The sequence below is a fragment of the Hyla sarda genome, chromosome 6, assembly GCF_029499605.1.
Source record: "Hyla sarda isolate aHylSar1 chromosome 6, aHylSar1.hap1, whole genome shotgun sequence".
NCBI classification, from domain to species: domain Eukaryota; kingdom Metazoa; phylum Chordata; class Amphibia; order Anura; family Hylidae; genus Hyla; species Hyla sarda.
In genome coordinates, this window is record NC_079194.1 from 295,915,988 (window position 1) to 295,936,375 (window position 20,388).

The 20,388-nt window shown below is 52.4% G+C and overlaps 42 non-coding genes across 42 annotated transcripts; all 42 read right to left on the minus strand.

The window, feature by feature from the left end:
* Positions 1-264: 264 nt before the first annotated feature.
* LOC130278302 (U5 spliceosomal RNA) lies at positions 265-382 on the minus strand. Its single transcript, XR_008845953.1, has one exon. It is a non-coding gene; the product is annotated as a U5 spliceosomal RNA (small nuclear RNA).
* Positions 383-771: 389 nt separating this feature from the next.
* On the minus strand, positions 772-889 carry LOC130278300 (U5 spliceosomal RNA). Its single transcript, XR_008845951.1, has one exon. It is a non-coding gene; the product is annotated as a U5 spliceosomal RNA (small nuclear RNA).
* A 367-nt stretch (positions 890-1,256) lies between these two features.
* Positions 1,257-1,374, minus strand: LOC130278280 (U5 spliceosomal RNA). Its single transcript, XR_008845933.1, has one exon. It is a non-coding gene; the product is annotated as a U5 spliceosomal RNA (small nuclear RNA).
* A 363-nt stretch (positions 1,375-1,737) lies between these two features.
* Positions 1,738-1,855, minus strand: LOC130277983 (U5 spliceosomal RNA). Its single transcript, XR_008845660.1, has one exon. It is a non-coding gene; the product is annotated as a U5 spliceosomal RNA (small nuclear RNA).
* Positions 1,856-2,218: 363 nt separating this feature from the next.
* On the minus strand, positions 2,219-2,336 carry LOC130277984 (U5 spliceosomal RNA). The gene has a single exon (XR_008845661.1). It is a non-coding gene; the product is annotated as a U5 spliceosomal RNA (small nuclear RNA).
* Positions 2,337-2,700: 364 nt separating this feature from the next.
* On the minus strand, positions 2,701-2,818 carry LOC130278283 (U5 spliceosomal RNA). Its single transcript, XR_008845936.1, has one exon. It is a non-coding gene; the product is annotated as a U5 spliceosomal RNA (small nuclear RNA).
* Positions 2,819-3,185: 367 nt separating this feature from the next.
* On the minus strand, positions 3,186-3,303 carry LOC130277985 (U5 spliceosomal RNA). The gene has a single exon (XR_008845662.1). It is a non-coding gene; the product is annotated as a U5 spliceosomal RNA (small nuclear RNA).
* A 364-nt stretch (positions 3,304-3,667) lies between these two features.
* LOC130277986 (U5 spliceosomal RNA) lies at positions 3,668-3,785 on the minus strand. Its single transcript, XR_008845663.1, has one exon. It is a non-coding gene; the product is annotated as a U5 spliceosomal RNA (small nuclear RNA).
* A 363-nt stretch (positions 3,786-4,148) lies between these two features.
* Positions 4,149-4,266, minus strand: LOC130278304 (U5 spliceosomal RNA). The gene has a single exon (XR_008845955.1). It is a non-coding gene; the product is annotated as a U5 spliceosomal RNA (small nuclear RNA).
* A 367-nt stretch (positions 4,267-4,633) lies between these two features.
* Positions 4,634-4,751, minus strand: LOC130277987 (U5 spliceosomal RNA). Its single transcript, XR_008845664.1, has one exon. It is a non-coding gene; the product is annotated as a U5 spliceosomal RNA (small nuclear RNA).
* A 364-nt stretch (positions 4,752-5,115) lies between these two features.
* Positions 5,116-5,233, minus strand: LOC130278305 (U5 spliceosomal RNA). The gene has a single exon (XR_008845956.1). It is a non-coding gene; the product is annotated as a U5 spliceosomal RNA (small nuclear RNA).
* A 368-nt stretch (positions 5,234-5,601) lies between these two features.
* On the minus strand, positions 5,602-5,719 carry LOC130277981 (U5 spliceosomal RNA). Its single transcript, XR_008845658.1, has one exon. It is a non-coding gene; the product is annotated as a U5 spliceosomal RNA (small nuclear RNA).
* A 366-nt stretch (positions 5,720-6,085) lies between these two features.
* LOC130277989 (U5 spliceosomal RNA) lies at positions 6,086-6,203 on the minus strand. Its single transcript, XR_008845666.1, has one exon. It is a non-coding gene; the product is annotated as a U5 spliceosomal RNA (small nuclear RNA).
* A 365-nt stretch (positions 6,204-6,568) lies between these two features.
* LOC130277990 (U5 spliceosomal RNA) lies at positions 6,569-6,686 on the minus strand. The gene has a single exon (XR_008845667.1). It is a non-coding gene; the product is annotated as a U5 spliceosomal RNA (small nuclear RNA).
* A 363-nt stretch (positions 6,687-7,049) lies between these two features.
* Positions 7,050-7,167, minus strand: LOC130277991 (U5 spliceosomal RNA). The gene has a single exon (XR_008845668.1). It is a non-coding gene; the product is annotated as a U5 spliceosomal RNA (small nuclear RNA).
* A 364-nt stretch (positions 7,168-7,531) lies between these two features.
* Positions 7,532-7,649, minus strand: LOC130277992 (U5 spliceosomal RNA). The gene has a single exon (XR_008845669.1). It is a non-coding gene; the product is annotated as a U5 spliceosomal RNA (small nuclear RNA).
* Positions 7,650-8,014: 365 nt separating this feature from the next.
* Positions 8,015-8,132, minus strand: LOC130277993 (U5 spliceosomal RNA). Its single transcript, XR_008845670.1, has one exon. It is a non-coding gene; the product is annotated as a U5 spliceosomal RNA (small nuclear RNA).
* Positions 8,133-8,495: 363 nt separating this feature from the next.
* On the minus strand, positions 8,496-8,613 carry LOC130278306 (U5 spliceosomal RNA). The gene has a single exon (XR_008845957.1). It is a non-coding gene; the product is annotated as a U5 spliceosomal RNA (small nuclear RNA).
* Positions 8,614-8,981: 368 nt separating this feature from the next.
* Positions 8,982-9,099, minus strand: LOC130278308 (U5 spliceosomal RNA). Its single transcript, XR_008845958.1, has one exon. It is a non-coding gene; the product is annotated as a U5 spliceosomal RNA (small nuclear RNA).
* A 372-nt stretch (positions 9,100-9,471) lies between these two features.
* LOC130277994 (U5 spliceosomal RNA) lies at positions 9,472-9,589 on the minus strand. The gene has a single exon (XR_008845671.1). It is a non-coding gene; the product is annotated as a U5 spliceosomal RNA (small nuclear RNA).
* A 364-nt stretch (positions 9,590-9,953) lies between these two features.
* On the minus strand, positions 9,954-10,071 carry LOC130277995 (U5 spliceosomal RNA). Its single transcript, XR_008845672.1, has one exon. It is a non-coding gene; the product is annotated as a U5 spliceosomal RNA (small nuclear RNA).
* A 364-nt stretch (positions 10,072-10,435) lies between these two features.
* On the minus strand, positions 10,436-10,553 carry LOC130277996 (U5 spliceosomal RNA). Its single transcript, XR_008845673.1, has one exon. It is a non-coding gene; the product is annotated as a U5 spliceosomal RNA (small nuclear RNA).
* A 363-nt stretch (positions 10,554-10,916) lies between these two features.
* Positions 10,917-11,034, minus strand: LOC130278309 (U5 spliceosomal RNA). The gene has a single exon (XR_008845959.1). It is a non-coding gene; the product is annotated as a U5 spliceosomal RNA (small nuclear RNA).
* A 368-nt stretch (positions 11,035-11,402) lies between these two features.
* Positions 11,403-11,520, minus strand: LOC130277997 (U5 spliceosomal RNA). The gene has a single exon (XR_008845674.1). It is a non-coding gene; the product is annotated as a U5 spliceosomal RNA (small nuclear RNA).
* Positions 11,521-11,882: 362 nt separating this feature from the next.
* Positions 11,883-12,000, minus strand: LOC130278310 (U5 spliceosomal RNA). Its single transcript, XR_008845960.1, has one exon. It is a non-coding gene; the product is annotated as a U5 spliceosomal RNA (small nuclear RNA).
* Positions 12,001-12,339: 339 nt separating this feature from the next.
* Positions 12,340-12,457, minus strand: LOC130277998 (U5 spliceosomal RNA). The gene has a single exon (XR_008845675.1). It is a non-coding gene; the product is annotated as a U5 spliceosomal RNA (small nuclear RNA).
* Positions 12,458-12,820: 363 nt separating this feature from the next.
* Positions 12,821-12,938, minus strand: LOC130278000 (U5 spliceosomal RNA). Its single transcript, XR_008845677.1, has one exon. It is a non-coding gene; the product is annotated as a U5 spliceosomal RNA (small nuclear RNA).
* A 363-nt stretch (positions 12,939-13,301) lies between these two features.
* Positions 13,302-13,419, minus strand: LOC130278311 (U5 spliceosomal RNA). The gene has a single exon (XR_008845961.1). It is a non-coding gene; the product is annotated as a U5 spliceosomal RNA (small nuclear RNA).
* A 367-nt stretch (positions 13,420-13,786) lies between these two features.
* Positions 13,787-13,904, minus strand: LOC130278001 (U5 spliceosomal RNA). Its single transcript, XR_008845678.1, has one exon. It is a non-coding gene; the product is annotated as a U5 spliceosomal RNA (small nuclear RNA).
* Positions 13,905-14,267: 363 nt separating this feature from the next.
* Positions 14,268-14,385, minus strand: LOC130278002 (U5 spliceosomal RNA). Its single transcript, XR_008845679.1, has one exon. It is a non-coding gene; the product is annotated as a U5 spliceosomal RNA (small nuclear RNA).
* Positions 14,386-14,748: 363 nt separating this feature from the next.
* Positions 14,749-14,866, minus strand: LOC130278003 (U5 spliceosomal RNA). Its single transcript, XR_008845680.1, has one exon. It is a non-coding gene; the product is annotated as a U5 spliceosomal RNA (small nuclear RNA).
* A 366-nt stretch (positions 14,867-15,232) lies between these two features.
* Positions 15,233-15,350, minus strand: LOC130278004 (U5 spliceosomal RNA). The gene has a single exon (XR_008845681.1). It is a non-coding gene; the product is annotated as a U5 spliceosomal RNA (small nuclear RNA).
* Positions 15,351-15,714: 364 nt separating this feature from the next.
* LOC130278005 (U5 spliceosomal RNA) lies at positions 15,715-15,832 on the minus strand. Its single transcript, XR_008845682.1, has one exon. It is a non-coding gene; the product is annotated as a U5 spliceosomal RNA (small nuclear RNA).
* A 366-nt stretch (positions 15,833-16,198) lies between these two features.
* Positions 16,199-16,316, minus strand: LOC130278006 (U5 spliceosomal RNA). Its single transcript, XR_008845683.1, has one exon. It is a non-coding gene; the product is annotated as a U5 spliceosomal RNA (small nuclear RNA).
* A 367-nt stretch (positions 16,317-16,683) lies between these two features.
* Positions 16,684-16,801, minus strand: LOC130278312 (U5 spliceosomal RNA). The gene has a single exon (XR_008845962.1). It is a non-coding gene; the product is annotated as a U5 spliceosomal RNA (small nuclear RNA).
* Positions 16,802-17,165: 364 nt separating this feature from the next.
* LOC130278007 (U5 spliceosomal RNA) lies at positions 17,166-17,283 on the minus strand. Its single transcript, XR_008845684.1, has one exon. It is a non-coding gene; the product is annotated as a U5 spliceosomal RNA (small nuclear RNA).
* Positions 17,284-17,652: 369 nt separating this feature from the next.
* Positions 17,653-17,770, minus strand: LOC130278008 (U5 spliceosomal RNA). The gene has a single exon (XR_008845685.1). It is a non-coding gene; the product is annotated as a U5 spliceosomal RNA (small nuclear RNA).
* A 363-nt stretch (positions 17,771-18,133) lies between these two features.
* Positions 18,134-18,251, minus strand: LOC130278009 (U5 spliceosomal RNA). Its single transcript, XR_008845686.1, has one exon. It is a non-coding gene; the product is annotated as a U5 spliceosomal RNA (small nuclear RNA).
* A 363-nt stretch (positions 18,252-18,614) lies between these two features.
* Positions 18,615-18,732, minus strand: LOC130278011 (U5 spliceosomal RNA). The gene has a single exon (XR_008845687.1). It is a non-coding gene; the product is annotated as a U5 spliceosomal RNA (small nuclear RNA).
* Positions 18,733-19,096: 364 nt separating this feature from the next.
* Positions 19,097-19,214, minus strand: LOC130278012 (U5 spliceosomal RNA). The gene has a single exon (XR_008845688.1). It is a non-coding gene; the product is annotated as a U5 spliceosomal RNA (small nuclear RNA).
* Positions 19,215-19,578: 364 nt separating this feature from the next.
* LOC130278013 (U5 spliceosomal RNA) lies at positions 19,579-19,696 on the minus strand. Its single transcript, XR_008845689.1, has one exon. It is a non-coding gene; the product is annotated as a U5 spliceosomal RNA (small nuclear RNA).
* Positions 19,697-20,064: 368 nt separating this feature from the next.
* Positions 20,065-20,182, minus strand: LOC130278014 (U5 spliceosomal RNA). The gene has a single exon (XR_008845690.1). It is a non-coding gene; the product is annotated as a U5 spliceosomal RNA (small nuclear RNA).
* Positions 20,183-20,388: the final 206 nt, after the last annotated feature.

Here is a 20,388-nt window from a genome sequence, read left to right on the forward strand (position 1 = left end):
CACCCCCCAATTCCCCCCAAAAAGCTGCAAACCAGGAAAAGTCCACCCCTTTCCCAGAATCCTCCATTCCTTTGGCTATTAGGTGGTGGGCAGCCTGGGACTTGTTGTCCCCTTTTCCAGCTGGGACTTGTTGTCCTCCTCTTCTCTGGCTAAGCACTGCCCTCCACTGCAGGAGGCGGGTCCAAGCGCTTGCTTGATAGGCAAATGAGGCTGCGGAGAAGCTGCAGGAGAAGGCATGTTTTATTTTTCTGACCAAAGAAGGAAAGCTACGGCAAAAGCCGGAGCGTGCAAAAATTGCTACGAAACTCAGTTTCATTCCTCTCCACGGAAATCTTTAGTAAAAGGCGAAAGATTTTTACGATATGAAGAGAAACATGAGCATACCCAACACTGCCTTCCCCATCCTACCGCCATGGTTGCCGTCCTGTGCTAAGCCGCGGAGAGCTCCCAACTTCTGGAAAGGGGGGGGGTCACTGCATGACACCCCCCAATTCCCCCCAAAAAGCTGCAAACCAGGAAAAGTCCACCCCTTTCCCAGAATCCTCCATTCCTTTGGCTATTAGGTGGTGGGCAGCCTGGGACTTGTTGTCCCCTTTTCCAGCTGGGACTTGTTGTCCCCTTTTCCAGCTGGGACTTGTTGTCCTCCTCTTCTCTGGCTAAGCACTGCCCTCCACTGCAGGAGGCGGGTCCAAGCGCTTGCTTGATAGGCAAATGAGGCTGCGGAGAAGCTGCAGGAGAAGGCATGTTTTATTTTTCTGACCAAAGAAGGAAAGCTCCGGCAAACACTGGAGCGTGCAAAAATTGCTACGAAACTCAGTTTCATTCCTCTCCACGGAAATCTTTAGTAAAAGGCGAAAGATTTTTACGATATGAAGAGAAACATGAGCATACCCAACACTGCGTTCCCCATCCTACCGCCATGGTTGCCGTCCTGTGCTAAGCCGCGGAGAGCTCCCAACTTCTGGAAAGGGGGGGGGGGGGTCACTGCATGACACCCCCCAATTCCCCCCAAAAAGCTGCAAACCAGGAAAAGTCCACCCCTTTCCCAGAATCCTCCATTCCTTTGGCTATTAGGTGGTGGGCAGCCTGGGACTTGTTGTCCCCTTTTCCAGCTGGGACTTGTTGTCCTCCTCTTCTCTGGCTAAGCACTGCCCTCCACTGCAGGAGGCGGGTCCAAGCGCTTGCTTGATAGGCAAATGAGGCTGCGGAGAAGCTGCAGGAGAAGGCATGTTTTATTTTTCTGACCAAAGAAGGAAAGCTCCGGCAAATGCCGGAGCGTGCAAAAATTGCTACGAAACTCAGTTTCATTCCTCTCCACGGAAATCTTTAGTAAAAGGCGAAAGATTTTTACGATATGAAGAGAAACATGAGCATACCCAACACTGCCTTCCCCATCCTACCGCCATGGTTGCCGTCCTGTGCTAAGCCGCGGAGAGCTCCCAACTTCTGGAAAGGGGGGGGGTCACTGCATGACACCCCCCAATTCCCCCCAAAAAGCTGCAAACCAGGAAAAGTCCACCCCTTTCCCAGAATCCTCCATTCCTTTGGCTATTAGGTGGTGGGCAGCCTGGGACTTGTTGTCCCCTTTTCCAGCTGGGACTTGTTGTCCTCCTCTTCTCTGGCTAAGCACTGCCCTCCACTGCAGGAGGCGGGTCCAAGCGCTTGCTTGATAGGCAAATGAGGCTGCGGAGAAGCTGCAGGAGAAGGCATGTTTTATTTTTCTGACCAAAGAAGGAAAGCTCCGGCAAAAGCCGGAGCGTGCAAAAATTGCTACGAAACTCAGTTTCATTCCTCTCCACGGAAATCTTTAGTAAAAGGCGAAAGATTTTTACGATATGAAGAGAAACATGAGCATACCCAACACTGCCTTCCCCATCCTACCGCCATGGTTGCCGTCCTGTGCTAAGCCGCGGAGAGCTCCCAACTTCTGGAAAGGGGGGGGGTCACTGCATGACACCCCCCAATTCCCCCCAAAAAGCTGCAAACCAGGAAAAGTCCACCCCTTTCCCAGAATCCTCCATTCCTTTGGCTATTAGGTGGTGGGCAGCCTGGGACTTGTTGTCCCCTTTTCCAGCTGGGACTTGTTGTCCTCCTCTTCTCTGGCTAAGCACTGCCCTCCACTGCAGGAGGCGGGTCCAAGCGCTTGCTTGATAGGCAAATGAGGCTGCGGAGAAGCTGCAGGAGAAGGCATGTTTTATTTTTCTGACCAAAGAAGGAAAGCTCCGGCAAAAGCCGGAGCGTGCAAAAATTGCTACGAAACTCAGTTTCATTCCTCTCCACGGAAATCTTTAGTAAAAGGCGAAAGATTTTTACGATATGAAGAGAAACATGAGCATACCCAACACTGCCTTCCCCATCCTACCGCCATGGTTGCCGTCCTGTGCTAAGCCGCGGAGAGCTCCCAACTTCTGGAAAGGGGGGGGGGTCACTGCATGACACCCCCCAATTCCCCCCAAAAAGCTGCAAACCAGGAAAAGTCCACCCCTTTCCCAGAATCCTCCATTCCTTTGGCTATTAGGTGGTGGGCAGCCTGGGACTTGTTGTCCCCTTTTCCAGCTGGGACTTGTTGTCCTCCTCTTCTCTGGCTAAGCACTGCCCTCCACTGCAGGAGGCGGGTCCAAGCGCTTGCTTGATAGGCAAATGAGGCTGCGGAGAAGCTGCAGGAGAAGGCATGTTTTATTTTTCTGACCAAAGAAGGAAAGCTCCGGCAAACGCCGGAGCGTGCAAAAATTGCTACGAAACTCAGTTTCATTCCTCTCCACGGAAATCTTTAGTAAAAGGCGAAAGATTTTTACGATATGAAGAGAAACATGAGCATACCCAACACTGCCTTCCCCATCCTACCGCCATGGTTGCCGTCCTGTGCTAAGCCGCGGAGAGCTCCCAACTTCTGGAAAGGGGGGGGGGGGGTCACTGCATGACACCCCCCAATTCCCCCCAAAAAGCTGCAAACCAGGAAAAGTCCACCCCTTTCCCAGAATCCTCCATTCCTTTGGCTATTAGGTGGTGGGCAGCCTGGGACTTGTTGTCCCCTTTTCCAGCTGGGACTTGTTGTCCTCCTCTTCTCTGGCTAAGCACTGCCCTCCACTGCAGGAGGCGGGTCCAAGCGCTTGCTTGATAGGCAAATGAGGCTGCGGAGAAGCTGCAGGAGAAGGCATGTTTTATTTTTCTGACCAAAGAAGGAAAGCTCCGGCAAAAGCCGGAGCGTGCAAAAATTGCTACGAAACTCAGTTTCATTCCTCTCCACGGAAATCTTTAGTAAAAGGCGAAAGATTTTTACGATATGAAGAGAAACATGAGCATACCCAACACTGCCTTCCCCATCCTACCGCCATGGTTGCCGTCCTGTGCTAAGCCGCGGAGAGCTCCCAACTTCTGGAAAGGGGGGGGGGTCACTGCATGACACCCCCCAATTCCCCCCAAAAAGCTGCAAACCAGGAAAAGTCCACCCCTTTCCCAGAATCCTCCATTCCTTTGGCTATTAGGTGGTGGGCAGCCTGGGACTTGTTGTCCCCTTTTCCAGCTGGGACTTGTTGTCCTCCTCTTCTCTGGCTAAGCACTGCCCTCCACTGCAGGAGGCGGGTCCAAGCGCTTGCTTGATAGGCAAATGAGGCTGCGGAGAAGCTGCAGGAGAAGGCATGTTTTATTTTTCTGACCAAAGAAGGAAAGCTCCGGCAAAAGCCGGAGCGTGCAAAAATTGCTACGAAACTCAGTTTCATTCCTCTCCACGGAAATCTTTAGTAAAAGGCGAAAGATTTTTACGATATGAAGAGAAACATGAGCATACCCAACACTGCCTTCCCCATCCTACCGCCATGGTTGCCGTCCTGTGCTAAGCCGCGGAGAGCTCCCAACTTCTGGAAAGGGGGGGGGTCACTGCATGACACCCCCCAATTCCCCCCAAAAAGCTGCAAACCAGGAAAAGTCCACCCCTTTCCCAGAATCCTCCATTCCTTTGGCTATTAGGTGGTGGGCAGCCTGGGACTTGTTGTCCCCTTTTCCAGCTGGGACTTGTTGTCCTCCTCTTCTCTGGCTAAGCACTGCCCTCCACTGCAGGAGGCGGGTCCAAGCGCTTGCTTGATAGGCAAATGAGGCTGCGGAGAAGCTGCAGGAGAAGGCATGTTTTATTTTTCTGACCAAAGAAGGAAAGCTCCGGCAAACGCTGGAGCGTGCAAAAATTGCTACGAAACTCAGTTTCATTCCTCTCCACGGAAATCTTTAGTAAAAGGCGAAAGATTTTTACGATATGAAGAGAAACATGAGCATACCCAACACTGCCTTCCCCATCCTACCGCCATGGTTGCCGTCCTGTGCTAAGCCGCGGAGAGCTCCCAACTTCTGGAAAGGGGGGGGGGGGGTCACTGCATGACACCCCCCAATTCCCCCCAAAAAGCTGCAAACCAGGAAAAGTCCACCCCTTTCCCAGAATCCTCCATTCCTTTGGCTATTAGGTGGTGGGCAGCCTGGGACTTGTTGTCCCCTTTTCCAGCTGGGACTTGTTGTCCTCCTCTTCTCTGGCTAAGCACTGCCCTCCACTGCAGGAGGCGGGTCCAAGCGCTTGCTTGATAGGCAAATGAGGCTGCGGAGAAGCTGCAGGAGAAGGCATGTTTTATTTTTCTGACCAAAGAAGGAAAGCTCCGGCAAAAGCCGGAGCGTGCAAAAATTGCTACGAAACTCAGTTTCATTCCTCTCCACGGAAATCTTTAGTAAAAGGCGAAAGATTTTTACGATATGAAGAGAAACATGAGCATACCCAACACTGCCTTCCCCATCCTACCGCCATGGTTGCCGTCCTGTGCTAAGCCGCGGAGAGCTCCCAACTTCTGGAAAGGGGGGGGGGTCACTGCATGACACCCCCCAATTCCCCCCAAAAAGCTGCAAACCAGGAAAAGTCCACCCCTTTCCCAGAATCCTCCATTCCTTTGGCTATTAGGTGGTGGGCAGCCTGGGACTTGTTGTCCCCTTTTCCAGCTGGGACTTGTTGTCCTCCTCTTCTCTGGCTAAGCACTGCCCTCCACTGCAGGAGGCGGGTCCAAGCGCTTGCTTGATAGGCAAATGAGGCTGCGGAGAAGCTGCAGGAGAAGGCATGTTTTATTTTTCTGACCAAAGAAGGAAAGCTCCGGCAAACGCTGGAGCGTGCAAAAATTGCTACGAAACTCAGTTTCATTCCTCTCCACGGAAATCTTTAGTAAAAGGCGAAAGATTTTTACGATATGAAGAGAAACATGAGCATACCCAACACTGCCTTCCCCATCCTACCGCCATGGTTGCCGTCCTGTGCTAAGCCGCGGAGAGCTCCCAACTTCTGGAAAGGGGGGGGGGGGGGTCACTGCATGACACCCCCCAATTCCCCCCAAAAAGCTGCAAACCAGGAAAAGTCCACCCCTTTCCCAGAATCCTCCATTCCTTTGGCTATTAGGTGGTGGGCAGCCTGGGACTTGTTGTCCCCTTTTCCAGCTGGGACTTGTTGTCCTCCTCTTCTCTGGCTAAGCACTGCCCTCCACTGCAGGAGGCGGGTCCAAGCGCTTGCTTGATAGGCAAATGAGGCTGCGGAGAAGCTGCAGGAGAAGGCATGTTTTATTTTTCTGACCAAAGAAGGAAAGCTCCGGCAAAAGCCGGAGCGTGCAAAAATTGCTACGAAACTCAGTTTCATTCCTCTCCACGGAAATCTTTAGTAAAAGGCGAAAGATTTTTACGATATGAAGAGAAATATGAGCATACCCAACACTGCCTTCCCCATCCTACCGCCATGGTTGCCGTCCTGTGCTAAGCCGCGGAGAGCTCCCAACTTCTGGAAAGGGGGGGGGGGGTCACTGCATGACACCCCCCAATTCCCCCCAAAAAGCTGCAAACCAGGAAAAGTCCACCCCTTTCCCAGAATCCTCCATTCCTTTGGCTATTAGGTGGTGGGCAGCCTGGGACTTGTTGTCCCCTTTTCCAGCTGGGACTTGTTGTCCTCCTCTTCTCTGGCTAAGCACTGCCCTCCACTGCAGGAGGCGGGTCCAAGCGCTTGCTTGATAGGCAAATGAGGCTGCGGAGAAGCTGCAGGAGAAGGCATGTTTTATTTTTCTGACCAAAGAAGGAAAGCTCCGGCAAAAGCCGGAGCGTGCAAAAATTGCTACGAAACTCAGTTTCATTCCTCTCCACGGAAATCTTTAGTAAAAGGCGAAAGATTTTTACGATATGAAGAGAAACATGAGCATACCCAACACTGCCTTCCCCATCCTACCGCCATGGTTGCCGTCCTGTGCTAAGCCGCGGAGAGCTCCCAACTTCTGGAAAGGGGGGGGGGGTCACTGCATGACACCCCCCAATTCCCCCCAAAAAGCTGCAAACCAGGAAAAGTCCACCCCTTTCCCAGAATCCTCCATTCCTTTGGCTATTAGGTGGTGGGCAGCCTGGGACTTGTTGTCCCCTTTTCCAGCTGGGACTTGTTGTCCTCCTCTTCTCTGGCTAAGCACTGCCCTCCACTGCAGGAGGCGGGTCCAAGCGCTTGCTTGATAGGCAAATGAGGCTGCGGAGAAGCTGCAGGAGAAGGCATGTTTTATTTTTCTGACCAAAGAAGGAAAGCTCCGGCAAAAGCCGGAGCGTGCAAAAATTGCTACGAAACTCAGTTTCATTCCTCTCCACGGAAATCTTTAGTAAAAGGCGAAAGATTTTTACGATATGAAGAGAAACATGAGCATACCCAACACTGCCTTCCCCATCCTACCGCCATGGTTGCCGTCCTGTGCTAAGCCGCGGAGAGCTCCCAACTTCTGGAAAGGGGGGGGGTCACTGCATGACACCCCCCAATTCCCCCCAAAAAGCTGCAAACCAGGAAAAGTCCACCCCTTTCCCAGAATCCTCCATTCCTTTGGCTATTAGGTGGTGGGCAGCCTGGGACTTGTTGTCCCCTTTTCCAGCTGGGACTTGTTGTCCTCCTCTTCTCTGGCTAAGCACTGCCCTCCACTGCAGGAGGCGGGTCCAAGCGCTTGCTTGATAGGCAAATGAGGCTGCGGAGAAGCTGCAGGAGAAGGCATGTTTTATTTTTCTGACCAAAGAAGGAAAGCTCCGGCAAAAGCCGGAGCGTGCAAAAATTGCTACGAAACTCAGTTTCATTCCTCTCCACGGAAATCTTTAGTAAAAGGCGAAAGATTTTTACGATATGAAGAGAAACATGAGCATACCCAACACTGCCTTCCCCATCCTACCGCCATGGTTGCCGTCCTGTGCTAAGCCGCGGAGAGCTCCCAACTTCTGGAAAGGGGGGGGGGTCACTGCATGACACCCCCCAATTCCCCCCAAAAAGCTGCAAACCAGGAAAAGTCCACCCCTTTCCCAGAATCCTCCATTCCTTTGGCTATTAGGTGGTGGGCAGCCTGGGACTTGTTGTCCCCTTTTCCAGCTGGGACTTGTTGTCCTCCTCTTCTCTGGCTAAGCACTGCCCTCCACTGCAGGAGGCGGGTCCAAGCGCTTGCTTGATAGGCAAATGAGGCTGCGGAGAAGCTGCAGGAGAAGGCATGTTTTATTTTTCTGACCAAAGAAGGAAAGCTCCGGCAAAAGCCGGAGCGTGCAAAAATTGCTACGAAACTCAGTTTCATTCCTCTCCACGGAAATCTTTAGTAAAAGGCGAAAGATTTTTACGATATGAAGAGAAACATGAGCATACCCAACACTGCCTTCCCCATCCTACCGCCATGGTTGCCGTCCTGTGCTAAGCCGCGGAGAGCTCCCAACTTCTGGAAAGGGGGGGGGGGTCACTGCATGACACCCCCCAATTCCCCCCAAAAAGCTGCAAACCAGGAAAAGTCCACCCCTTTCCCAGAATCCTCCATTCCTTTGGCTATTAGGTGGTGGGCAGCCTGGGACTTGTTGTCCCCTTTTCCAGCTGGGACTTGTTGTCCTCCTCTTCTCTGGCTAAGCACTGCCCTCCACTGCAGGAGGCGGGTCCAAGCGCTTGCTTGATAGGCAAATGAGGCTGCGGAGAAGCTGCAGGAGAAGGCATGTTTTATTTTTCTGACCAAAGAAGGAAAGCTCCGGCAAAAGCCGGAGCGTGCAAAAATTGCTACGAAACTCAGTTTCATTCCTCTCCACGGAAATCTTTAGTAAAAGGCGAAAGATTTTTACGATATGAAGAGAAACATGAGCATACCCAACACTGCCTTCCCCATCCTACCGCCATGGTTGCCGTCCTGTGCTAAGCCGCGGAGAGCTCCCAACTTCTGGAAAGGGGGGGGGTCACTGCATGACACCCCCCAATTCCCCCCAAAAAGCTGCAAACCAGGAAAAGTCCACCCCTTTCCCAGAATCCTCCATTCCTTTGGCTATTAGGTGGTGGGCAGCCTGGGACTTGTTGTCCCCTTTTCCAGCTGGGACTTGTTGTCCTCCTCTTCTCTGGCTAAGCACTGCCCTCCACTGCAGGAGGCGGGTCCAAGCGCTTGCTTGATAGGCAAATGAGGCTGCGGAGAAGCTGCAGGAGAAGGCATGTTTTATTTTTCTGACCAAAGAAGGAAAGCTCCGGCAAACGCTGGAGCGTGCAAAAATTGCTACGAAACTCAGTTTCATTCCTCTCCACGGAAATCTTTAGTAAAAGGCGAAAGATTTTTACGATATGAAGAGAAACATGAGCATACCCAACACTGCCTTCCCCATCCTACCGCCATGGTTGCCGTCCTGTGCTAAGCCGCGGAGAGCTCCCAACTTCTGGAAAGGGGGGGGGGGGGGTCACTGCATGACACCCCCCAATTCCCCCCAAAAAGCTGCAAACCAGGAAAAGTCCACCCCTTTCCCAGAATCCTCCATTCCTTTGGCTATTAGGTGGTGGGCAGCCTGGGACTTGTTGTCCCCTTTTCCAGCTGGGACTTGTTGTCCTCCTCTTCTCTGGCTAAGCACTGCCCTCCACTGCAGGAGGCGGGTCCAAGCGCTTGCTTGATAGGCAAATGAGGCTGCGGAGAAGCTGCAGGAGAAGGCATGTTTTATTTTTCTGACCAAAGAAAGAAAGCTCCGGCAAACGCTGGAGCGTGCAAAAATTGCTACGAAACTCAGTTTCATTCCTCTCCACGGAAATCTTTAGTAAAAGGCGAAAGATTTTTACGATATGAAGAGAAACATGAGCATACCCAACACTGCCTTCCCCATCCTACCGCCATGGTTGCCATCCTGTGCTAAGCCGCGGAGAGCTCCCAACTTCTGGAAAGGGGGGGGGGGGGGGGGGTCACTGCATGACACCCCCCAATTCCCCCCAAAAAGCTGCAAACCAGGAAAAGTCCACCCCTTTCCCAGAATCCTCCATTCCTTTGGCTATTAGGTGGTGGGCAGCCTGGGACTTGTTGTCCCCTTTTCCAGCTGGGACTTGTTGTCCTCCTCTTCTCTGGCTAAGCACTGCCCTCCACTGCAGGAGGCGGGTCCAAGCGCTTGCTTGATAGGCAAATGAGGCTGCGGAGAAGCTGCAGGAGAAGGCATGTTTTATTTTTCTGACCAAAGAAGGAAAGCTCCGGCAAAAGCCGGAGCGTGCAAAAATTGCTACGAAACTCAGTTTCATTCCTCTCCACGGAAATCTTTAGTAAAAGGCGAAAGATTTTTACGATATGAAGAGAAACATGAGCATACCCAACACTGCCTTCCCCATCCTACCGCCATGGTTGCCGTCCTGTGCTAAGCCGCGGAGAGCTCCCAACTTCTGGAAAGGGGGGGGGGTCACTGCATGACACCCCCCAATTCCCCCCAAAAAGCTGCAAACCAGGAAAAGTCCACCCCTTTCCCAGAATCCTCCATTCCTTTGGCTATTAGGTGGTGGGCAGCCTGGGACTTGTTGTCCCCTTTTCCAGCTGGGACTTGTTGTCCTCCTCTTCTCTGGCTAAGCACTGCCCTCCACTGCAGGAGGCGGGTCCAAGCGCTTGCTTGATAGGCAAATGAGGCTGCGGAGAAGCTGCAGGAGAAGGCATGTTTTATTTTTCTGACCAAAGAAGGAAAGCTCCGGCAAAAGCCGGAGCGTGCAAAAATTGCTACGAAACTCAGTTTCATTCCTCTCCACGGAAATCTTTAGTAAAAGGCGAAAGATTTTTACGATATGAAGAGAAACATGAGCATACCCAACACTGCCTTCCCCATCCTACCGCCATGGTTGCCGTCCTGTGCTAAGCCGCGGAGAGCTCCCAACTTCTGGAAAGGGGGGGGGGTCACTGCATGACACCCCCCAATTCCCCCCAAAAAGCTGCAAACCAGGAAAAGTCCACCCCTTTCCCAGAATCCTCCATTCCTTTGGCTATTAGGTGGTGGGCAGCCTGGGACTTGTTGTCCCCTTTTCCAGCTGGGACTTGTTGTCCTCCTCTTCTCTGGCTAAGCACTGCCCTCCACTGCAGGAGGCGGGTCCAAGCGCTTGCTTGATAGGCAAATGAGGCTGCGGAGAAGCTGCAGGAGAAGGCATGTTTTATTTTTCTGACCAAAGAAGGAAAGCTCCGGCAAAAGCCGGAGCGTGCAAAAATTGCTACGAAACTCAGTTTCATTCCTCTCCACGGAAATCTTTAGTAAAAGGCGAAAGATTTTTACGATATGAAGAGAAACATGAGCATACCCAACACTGCCTTCCCCATCCTACCGCCATGGTTGCCGTCCTGTGCTAAGCCGCGGAGAGCTCCCAACTTCTGGAAAGGGGGGGGGTCACTGCATGACACCCCCCAATTCCCCCCAAAAAGCTGCAAACCAGGAAAAGTCCACCCCTTTCCCAGAATCCTCCATTCCTTTGGCTATTAGGTGGTGGGCAGCCTGGGACTTGTTGTCCCCTTTTCCAGCTGGGACTTGTTGTCCTCCTCTTCTCTGGCTAAGCACTGCCCTCCACTGCAGGAGGCGGGTCCAAGCGCTTGCTTGATAGGCAAATGAGGCTGCGGAGAAGCTGCAGGAGAAGGCATGTTTTATTTTTCTGACCAAAGAAGGAAAGCTCCGGCAAACGCTGGAGCGTGCAAAAATTGCTACGAAACTCAGTTTCATTCCTCTCCACGGAAATCTTTAGTAAAAGGCGAAAGATTTTTACGATATGAAGAGAAACATGAGCATACCCAACACTGCCTTCCCCATCCTACCGCCATGGTTGCCGTCCTGTGCTAAGCCGCGGAGAGCTCCCAACTTCTGGAAAGGGGGGGGGGGGGGTCACTGCATGACACCCCCCAATTCCCCCCAAAAAGCTGCAAACCAGGAAAAGTCCACCCCTTTCCCAGAATCCTCCATTCCTTTGGCTATTAGGTGGTGGGCAGCCTGGGACTTGTTGTCCCCTTTTCCAGCTGGGACTTGTTGTCCTCCTCTTCTCTGGCTAAGCACTGCCCTCCACTGCAGGAGGCGGGTCCAAGCGCTTGCTTGATAGGCAAATGAGGCTGCGGAGAAGCTGCAGGAGAAGGCATGTTTTATTTTTCTGACCAAAGAAGGAAAGCTCCGGCAAAAGCCGGAGCGTGCAAAAATTGCTACGAAACTCAGTTTCATTCCTCTCCACGGAAATCTTTAGTAAAAGGCGAAAGATTTTTACGATATGAAGAGAAACATGAGCATACCCAACACTGCCTTCCCCATCCTACCGCCATGGTTGCCGTCCTGTGCTAAGCCGCGGAGAGCTCCCAACTTCTGGAAAGGGGGGGGTCACTGCATGACACCCCCCAATTCCCCCCAAAAAGCTGCAAACCAGGAAAAGTCCACCCCTTTCCCAGAATCCTCCATTCCTTTGGCTATTAGGTGGTGGGCAGCCTGGGACTTGTTGTCCCCTTTTCCAGCTGGGACTTGTTGTCCTCCTCTTCTCTGGCTAAGCACTGCCCTCCACTGCAGGAGGCGGGTCCAAGCGCTTGCTTGATAGGCAAATGAGGCTGCGGAGAAGCTGCAGGAGAAGGCATGTTTTATTTTTCTGACCAAAGAAGGAAAGCTCCGGCAAACGCTGGAGCGTGCAAAAATTGCTACGAAACTCAGTTTCATTCCTCTCCACGGAAATCTTTAGTAAAAGGCGAAAGATTTTTACGATATGAAGAGAAACATGAGCATACCCAACACTGCCTTCCCCATCCTACCGCCATGGTTGCCGTCCTGTGCTAAGCCGCGGAGAGCTCCCAACTTCTGGAAAGGGGGGGGGGGTCACTGCATGACACCCCCCAATTCCCCCCAAAAAGCTGCAAACCAGGAAAAGTCCACCCCTTTCCCAGAATCCTCCATTCCTTTGGCTATTAGGTGGTGGGCAGCCTGGGACTTGTTGTCCTCCTCTTCTCTGGCTAAGCACTGCCCTCCACTGCAGGAGGCGGGTCCAAGCGCTTGCTTGATAGGCAAATGAGGCTGCGGAGAAGCTGCAGGAGAAGGCATGTTTTATTTTTCTGACCAAAGAAGGAAAGCTCCGGCAAAAGCCGGAGCGTGCAAAAATTGCTACGAAACTCAGTTTCATTCCTCTCCACGGAAATCTTTAGTAAAAGGCGAAAGATTTTTACGATATGAAGAGAAACATGAGCATACCCAACACTGCCTTCCCCATCCTACCGCCATGGTTGCCGTCCTGTGCTAAGCCGCGGAGAGCTCCCAACTTCTGGAAAGGGGGGGGGTCACTGCATGACACCCCCCAATTCCCCCCAAAAAGCTGCAAACCAGGAAAAGTCCACCCCTTTCCCAGAATCCTCCATTCCTTTGGCTATTAGGTGGTGGGCAGCCTGGGACTTGTTGTCCCCTTTTCCAGCTGGGACTTGTTGTCCTCCTCTTCTCTGGCTAAGCACTGCCCTCCACTGCAGGAGGCAGGTCCAAGCGCTTGCTTGATAGGCAAATGAGGCTGCGGAGAAGCTGCAGGAGAAGGCATGTTTTATTTTTCTGACCAAAGAAGGAAAGCTCCGGCAAAAGCCGGAGCGTGCAAAAATTGCTACGAAACTCAGTTTCATTCCTCTCCACGGAAATCTTTAGTAAAAGGCGAAAGATTTTTACGATATGAAGAGAAACATGAGCATACCCAACACTGCCTTCCCCATCCTACCGCCATGGTTGCCGTCCTGTGCTAAGCCGCGGAGAGCTCCCAACTTCTGGAAAGGGGGGGGGTCACTGCATGACACCCCCCAATTCCCCCCAAAAAGCTGCAAACCAGGAAAAGTCCACCCCTTTCCCAGAATCCTCCATTCCTTTGGCTATTAGGTGGTGGGCAGCCTGGGACTTGTTGTCCCCTTTTCCAGCTGGGACTTGTTGTCCTCCTCTTCTCTGGCTAAGCACTGCCCTCCACTGCAGGAGGCGGGTCCAAGCGCTTGCTTGATAGGCAAATGAGGCTGCGGAGAAGCTGCAGGAGAAGGCATGTTTTATTTTTCTGACCAAAGAAGGAAAGCTCCGGCAAACGCTGGAGCGTGCAAAAATTGCTACGAAACTCAGTTTCATTCCTCTCCACGGAAATCTTTAGTAAAAGGCGAAAGATTTTTACGATATGAAGAGAAACATGAGCATACCCAACACTGCCTTCCCCATCCTACCGCCATGGTTGCCGTCCTGTGCTAAGCCGCGGAGAGCTCCCAACTTCTGGAAAGGGGGGGGGGGGGTCACTGCATGACACCCCCCAATTCCCCCCAAAAAGCTGCAAACCAGGAAAAGTCCACCCCTTTCCCAGAATCCTCCATTCCTTTGGCTATTAGGTGGTGGGCAGCCTGGGACTTGTTGTCCCCTTTTCCAGCTGGGACTTGTTGTCCTCCTCTTCTCTGGCTAAGCACTGCCCTCCACTGCAGGAGGCGGGTCCAAGCGCTTGCTTGATAGGCAAATGAGGCTGCGGAGAAGCTGCAGGAGAAGGCATGTTTTATTTTTCTGACCAAAGAAGGAAAGCTCCGGCAAAAGCCGGAGCGTGCAAAAATTGCTACGAAACTCAGTTTCATTCCTCTCCACGGAAATCTTTAGTAAAAGGCGAAAGATTTTTACGATATGAAGAGAAACATGAGCATACCCAACACTGCCTTCCCCATCCTACCGCCATGGTTGCCGTCCTGTGCTAAGCCGCGGAGAGCTCCCAACTTCTGGAAAGGGGGGGGGTCACTGCATGACACCCCCCAATTCCCCCCAAAAAGCTGCAAACCAGGAAAAGTCCACCCCTTTCCCAGAATCCTCCATTCCTTTGGCTATTAGGTGGTGGGCAGCCTGGGACTTGTTGTCCCCTTTTCCAGCTGGGACTTGTTGTCCTCCTCTTCTCTGGCTAAGCACTGCCCTCCACTGCAGGAGGCGGGTCCAAGCGCTTGCTTGATAGGCAAATGAGGCTGCGGAGAAGCTGCAGGAGAAGGCATGTTTTATTTTTCTGACCAAAGAAGGAAAGCTCCGGCAAAAGCCGGAGCGTGCAAAAATTGCTACGAAACTCAGTTTCATTCCTCTCCACGGAAATCTTTAGTAAAAGGCGAAAGATTTTTACGATATGAAGAGAAACATGAGCATACCCAACACTGCCTTCCCCATCCTACCGCCATGGTTGCCGTCCTGTGCTAAGCCGCGGAGAGCTCCCAACTTCTGGAAAGGGGGGGGGTCACTGCATGACACCCCCCAATTCCCCCCAAAAAGCTGCAAACCAGGAAAAGTCCACCCCTTTCCCAGAATCCTCCATTCCTTTGGCTATTAGGTGGTGGGCAGCCTGGGACTTGTTGTCCCCTTTTCCAGCTGGGACTTGTTGTCCTCCTCTTCTCTGGCTAAGCACTGCCCTCCACTGCAGGAGGCGGGTCCAAGCGCTTGCTTGATAGGCAAATGAGGCTGCGGAGAAGCTGCAGGAGAAGGCATGTTTTATTTTTCTGACCAAAGAAGGAAAGCTCCGGCAAAAGCCGGAGCGTGCAAAAATTGCTACGAAACTCAGTTTCATTCCTCTCCACGGAAATCTTTAGTAAAAGGCGAAAGATTTTTACGATATGAAGAGAAACATGAGCATACCCAACACTGCCTTCCCCATCCTACCGCCATGGTTGCCGTCCTGTGCTAAGCCGCGGAGAGCTCCCAACTTCTGGAAAGGGGGGGGGGGGTCACTGCATGACACCCCCCAATTCCCCCCAAAAAGCTGCAAACCAGGAAAAGTCCACCCCTTTCCCAGAATCCTCCATTCCTTTGGCTATTAGGTGGTGGGCAGCCTGGGACTTGTTGTCCCCTTTTCCAGCTGGGACTTGTTGTCCTCCTCTTCTCTGGCTAAGCACTGCCCTCCACTGCAGGAGGCGGGTCCAAGCGCTTGCTTGATAGGCAAATGAGGCTGCGGAGAAGCTGCAGGAGAAGGCATGTTTTATTTTTCTGACCAAAGAAGGAAAGCTCCGGCAAAAGCCGGAGCGTGCAAAAATTGCTACGAAACTCAGTTTCATTCCTCTCCACGGAAATCTTTAGTAAAAGGCGAAAGATTTTTACGATATGAAGAGAAACATGAGCATACCCAACACTGCCTTCCCCATCCTACCGCCATGGTTGCCGTCCTGTGCTAAGCCGCGGAGAGCTCCCAACTTCTGGAAAGGGGGGGGGGTCACTGCATGACACCCCCCAATTCCCCCCAAAAAGCTGCAAACCAGGAAAAGTCCACCCCTTTCCCAGAATCCTCCATTCCTTTGGCTATTAGGTGGTGGGCAGCCTGGGACTTGTTGTCCCCTTTTCCAGCTGGGACTTGTTGTCCTCCTCTTCTCTGGCTAAGCACTGCCCTCCACTGCAGGAGGCGGGTCCAAGCGCTTGCTTGATAGGCAAATGAGGCTGCGGAGAAGCTGCAGGAGAAGGCATGTTTTATTTTTCTGACCAAAGAAGGAAAGCTCCGGCAAAAGCCGGAGCGTGCAAAAATTGCTACGAAACTCAGTTTCATTCCTCTCCACGGAAATCTTTAGTAAAAGGCGAAAGATTTTTACGATATGAAGAGAAACATGAGCATACCCAACACTGCCTTCCCCATCCTACCGCCATGGTTGCCGTCCTGTGCTAAGCCGCGGAGAGCTCCCAACTTCTGGAAAGGGGGGGGGGGGTCACTGCATGACACCCCCCAATTCCCCCCAAAAAGCTGCAAACCAGGAAAAGTCCACCCCTTTCCCAGAATCCTCCATTCCTTTGGCTATTAGGTGGTGGGCAGCCTGGGACTTGTTGTCCCCTTTTCCAGCTGGGACTTGTTGTCCTCCTCTTCTCTGGCTAAGCACTGCCCTCCACTGCAGGAGGCGGGTCCAAGCGCTTGCTTGATAGGCAAATGAGGCTGCGGAGAAGCTGCAGGAGAAGGCATGTTTTATTTTTCTGACCAAAGAAGGAAAGCTCCGGCAAAAGCCGGAGCGTGCAAAAATTGCTACGAAACTCAGTTTCATTCCTCTCCACGGAAATCTTTAGTAAAAGGCGAAAGATTTTTACGATATGAAGAGAAACATGAGCATACCCAACACTGCCTTCCCCATCCTACCGCCATGGTTGCCGTCCTGTGCTAAGCCGCGGAGAGCTCCCAACTTCTGGAAAGGGGGGGGGGGGGTCACTGCATGACACCCCCCAATTCCCCCCAAAAAGCTGCAAACCAGGAAAAGTCCACCCCTTTCCCAGAATCCTCCATTCCTTTGGCTATTAGGTGGTGGGCAGCCTGGGACTTGTTGTCCCCTTTTCCAGCTGGGACTTGTTGTCCTCCTCTTCTCTGGCTAAGCACTGCCCTCCACTGCAGGAGGCGGGTCCAAGCGCTTGCTTGATAGGCAAATGAGGCTGCGGAGAAGCTGCAGGAGAAGGCATGTTTTATTTTTCTGACCAAAGAAGGAAAGCTCCGGCAAACGCTGGAGCGTGCAAAAATTGCTACGAAACTCAGTTTCATTCCTCTCCACGGAAATCTTTAGTAAAAGGCGAAAGATTTTTACGATATGAAGAGAAACATGAGCATACCCAACACTGCCTTCCCCATCCTACCGCCATGGTTGCCGTCCTGTGCTAAGCCGCGGAGAGCTCCCAACTTCTGGAAAGGGGGGGGGGTCACTGCATGACACCCCCCAATTCCCCCCAAAAAGCTGCAAACCAGGAAAAGTCCACCCCTTTCCCAGAATCCTCCATTCCTTTGGCTATTAGGTGGTGGGCAGCCTGGGACTTGTTGTCCCCTTTTCCAGCTGGGACTTGTTGTCCTCCTCTTCTCTGGCTAAGCACTGCCCTCCACTGCAGGAGGCGGGTCCAAACGCTTGCTTGATAGGCAAATGAGGCTGCGGAGAAGCTGCAGGAGAAGGCATGTTTTATTTTTCTGACCAAAGAAGGAAAGCTCCGGCAAAAGCCGGAGCGTGCAAAAATTGCTACGAAACTCAGTTTCATTCCTCTCCACGGAAATCTTTAGTAAAAGGCGAAAGATTTTTACGATATGAAGAGAAACATGAGCATACCCAACACTGCCTTCCCCATCCTACCGCCATGGTTGCCGTCCTGTGCTAAGCCGCGGAGAGCTCCCAACTTCTGGAAAGGGGGGGGGGGGGGGTCACTGCATGACACCCCCCAATTCCCCCCAAAAAGCTGCAAACCAGGAAAAGTCCACCCCTTTCCCAGAATCCTCCATTCCTTTGGCTATTAGGTGGTGGGCAGCCTGGGACTTGTTGTCCCCTTTTCCAGCTGGGACTTGTTGTCCTCCTCTTCTCTGGCTAAGCACTGCCCTCCACTGCAGGAGGCGGGTCCAAGCGCTTGCTTGATAGGCAAATGAGGCTGCGGAGAAGCTGCAGGAGAAGGCATGTTTTATTTTTCTGACCAAAGAAGGAAAGCTCCGGCAAAAGCCGGAGCGTGCAAAAATTGCTACGAAACTCAGTTTCATTCCTCTCCACGGAAATCTTTAGTAAAAGGCGAAAGATTTTTACGATATGAAGAGAAACATGAGCATACCCAACACTGCCTTCCCCATCCTACCGCCATGGTTGCCGTCCTGTGCTAAGCCGCGGAGAGCTCCCAACTTCTGGAAAGGGGGGGGGTCACTGCATGACACCCCCCAATTCCCCCCAAAAAGCTGCAAACCAGGAAAAGTCCACCCCTTTCCCAGAATCCTCCATTCCTTTGGCTATTAGGTGGTGGGCAGCCTGGGACTTGTTGTCCCCTTTTCCAGCTGGGACTTGTTGTCCTCCTCTTCTCTGGCTAAGCACTGCCCTCCACTGCAGGAGGCGGGTCCAAGCGCTTGCTTGATAGGCAAATGAGGCTGCGGAGAAGCTGCAGGAGAAGGCATGTTTTATTTTTCTGACCAAAGAAGGAAAGCTCCGGCAAAAGCCGGAGCGTGCAAAAATTGCTACGAAACTCAGTTTCATTCCTCTCCACGGAAATCTTTAGTAAAAGGCGAAAGATTTTTACGATATGAAGAGAAACATGAGCATACCCAACACTGCCTTCCCCATCCTACCGCCATGGTTGCCGTCCTGTGCTAAGCCGCGGAGAGCTCCCAACTTCTGGAAAGGGGGGGGGTCACTGCATGACACCCCCCAATTCCCCCCAAAAAGCTGCAAACCAGGAAAAGTCCACCCCTTTCCCAGAATCCTCCATTCCTTTGGCTATTAGGTGGTGGGCAGCCTGGGACTTGTTGTCCCCTTTTCCAGCTGGGACTTGTTGTCCTCCTCTTCTCTGGCTAAGCACTGCCCTCCACTGCAGGAGGCGGGTCCAAGCGCTTGCTTGATAGGCAAATGAGGCTGCGGAGAAGCTGCAGGAGAAGGCATGTTTTATTTTTCTGACCAAAGAAGGAAAGCTCCGGCAAAAGCCGGAGCGTGCAAAAATTGCTACGAAACTCAGTTTCATTCCTCTCCACGGAAATCTTTAGTAAAAGGCGAAAGATTTTTACGATATGAAGAGAAACATGAGCATACCCAACACTGCCTTCCCCATCCTACCGCCATGGTTGCCGTCCTGTGCTAAGCCGCGGAGAGCTCCCAACTTCTGGAAAGGGGGGGGGGTCACTGCATGACACCCCCCAATTCCCCCCAAAAAGCTGCAAACCAGGAAAAGTCCACCCCTTTCCCAGAATCCTCCATTCCTTTGGCTATTAGGTGGTGGGCAGCCTGGGACTTGTTGTCCCCTTTTCCAGCTGGGACTTGTTGTCCTCCTCTTCTCTGGCTAAGCACTGCCCTCCACTGCAGGAGGCGGGTCCAAGCGCTTGCTTGATAGGCAAATGAGGCTGCGGAGAAGCTGCAGGAGAAGGCATGTTTTATTTTTCTGACCAAAGAAGGAAAGCTCCGGCAAAAGCCGGAGCGTGCAAAAATTGCTACGAAACTCAGTTTCATTCCTCTCCACGGAAATCTTTAGTAAAAGGCGAAAGATTTTTACGATATGAAGAGAAACATGAGCATACCCAACACTGCCTTCCCCATCCTACCGCCATGGTTGCCGTCCTGTGCTAAGCCGCGGAGAGCTCCCAACTTCTGGAAAGGGGGGGGGGTCACTGCATGACACCCCCCAATTCCCCCCAAAAAGCTGCAAACCAGGAAAAGTCCACCCCTTTCCCAGAATGCTCCATTCCTTTGGCTATTAGGTGGTGGGCAGCCTGGGACTTGTTGTCCCCTTTTCCAGCTGGGACTTGTTGTCCTCCTCTTCTCTGGCTAAGCACTGCCCTCCACTGCAGGAGGCGGGTCCAAGCGCTTGCTTGATAGGCAAATGAGGCTGCGGAGAAGCTGCAGGAGAAGGCATGTTTTATTTTTCTGACCAAAGAAGGAAAGCTCCGGCAAAAGCCGGAGCGTGCAAAAATTGCTACGAAACTCAGTTTCATTCCTCTCCACGGAAATCTTTAGTAAAAGGCGAAAGATTTTTACGATATGAAGAGAAACATGAGCATACCCAACACTGCCTTCCCCATCCTACCGCCATGGTTGCCGTCCTGTGCTAAGCCGCGGAGAGCTCCCAACTTCTGGAAAGGGGGGGGGGGGGGTCACTGCATGACACCCCCCAATTCCCCCCAAAAAGCTGCAAACCAGGAAAAGTCCACCCCTTTCCCAGAATCCTCCATTCCTTTGGCTATTAGGTGGTGGGCAGCCTGGGACTTGTTGTCCCCTTTTCCAGCTGGGACTTGTTGTCCTCCTCTTCTCTGGCTAAGCACTGCCCTCCACTGCAGGAGGCGGGTCCAAGCGCTTGCTTGATAGGCAAATGAGGCTGCGGAGAAGCTGCAGGAGAAGGCATGTTTTATTTTTCTGACCAAAGAAGGAAAGCTCCGGCAAAAGCCGGAGCGTGCAAAAATTGCTACGAAACTCAGTTTCATTCCTCTCCACGGAAATCTTTAGTAAAAGGCGAAAGATTTTTACGATATGAAGAGAAACATGAGCATACCCAACACTGCCTTCCCCATCCTACCGCCATGGTTGCCGTCCTGTGCTAAGCCGCGGAGAGCTCCCAACTTCTGGAAAGGGGGGGGGGGGGGGTCACTGCATGACACCCCCCAATTCCCCCCAAAAAGCTGCAAACCAGGAAAAGTCCACCCCTTTCCCAGAATCCTCCATTCCTTTGGCTATTAGGTGGTGGGCAGCCTGGGAC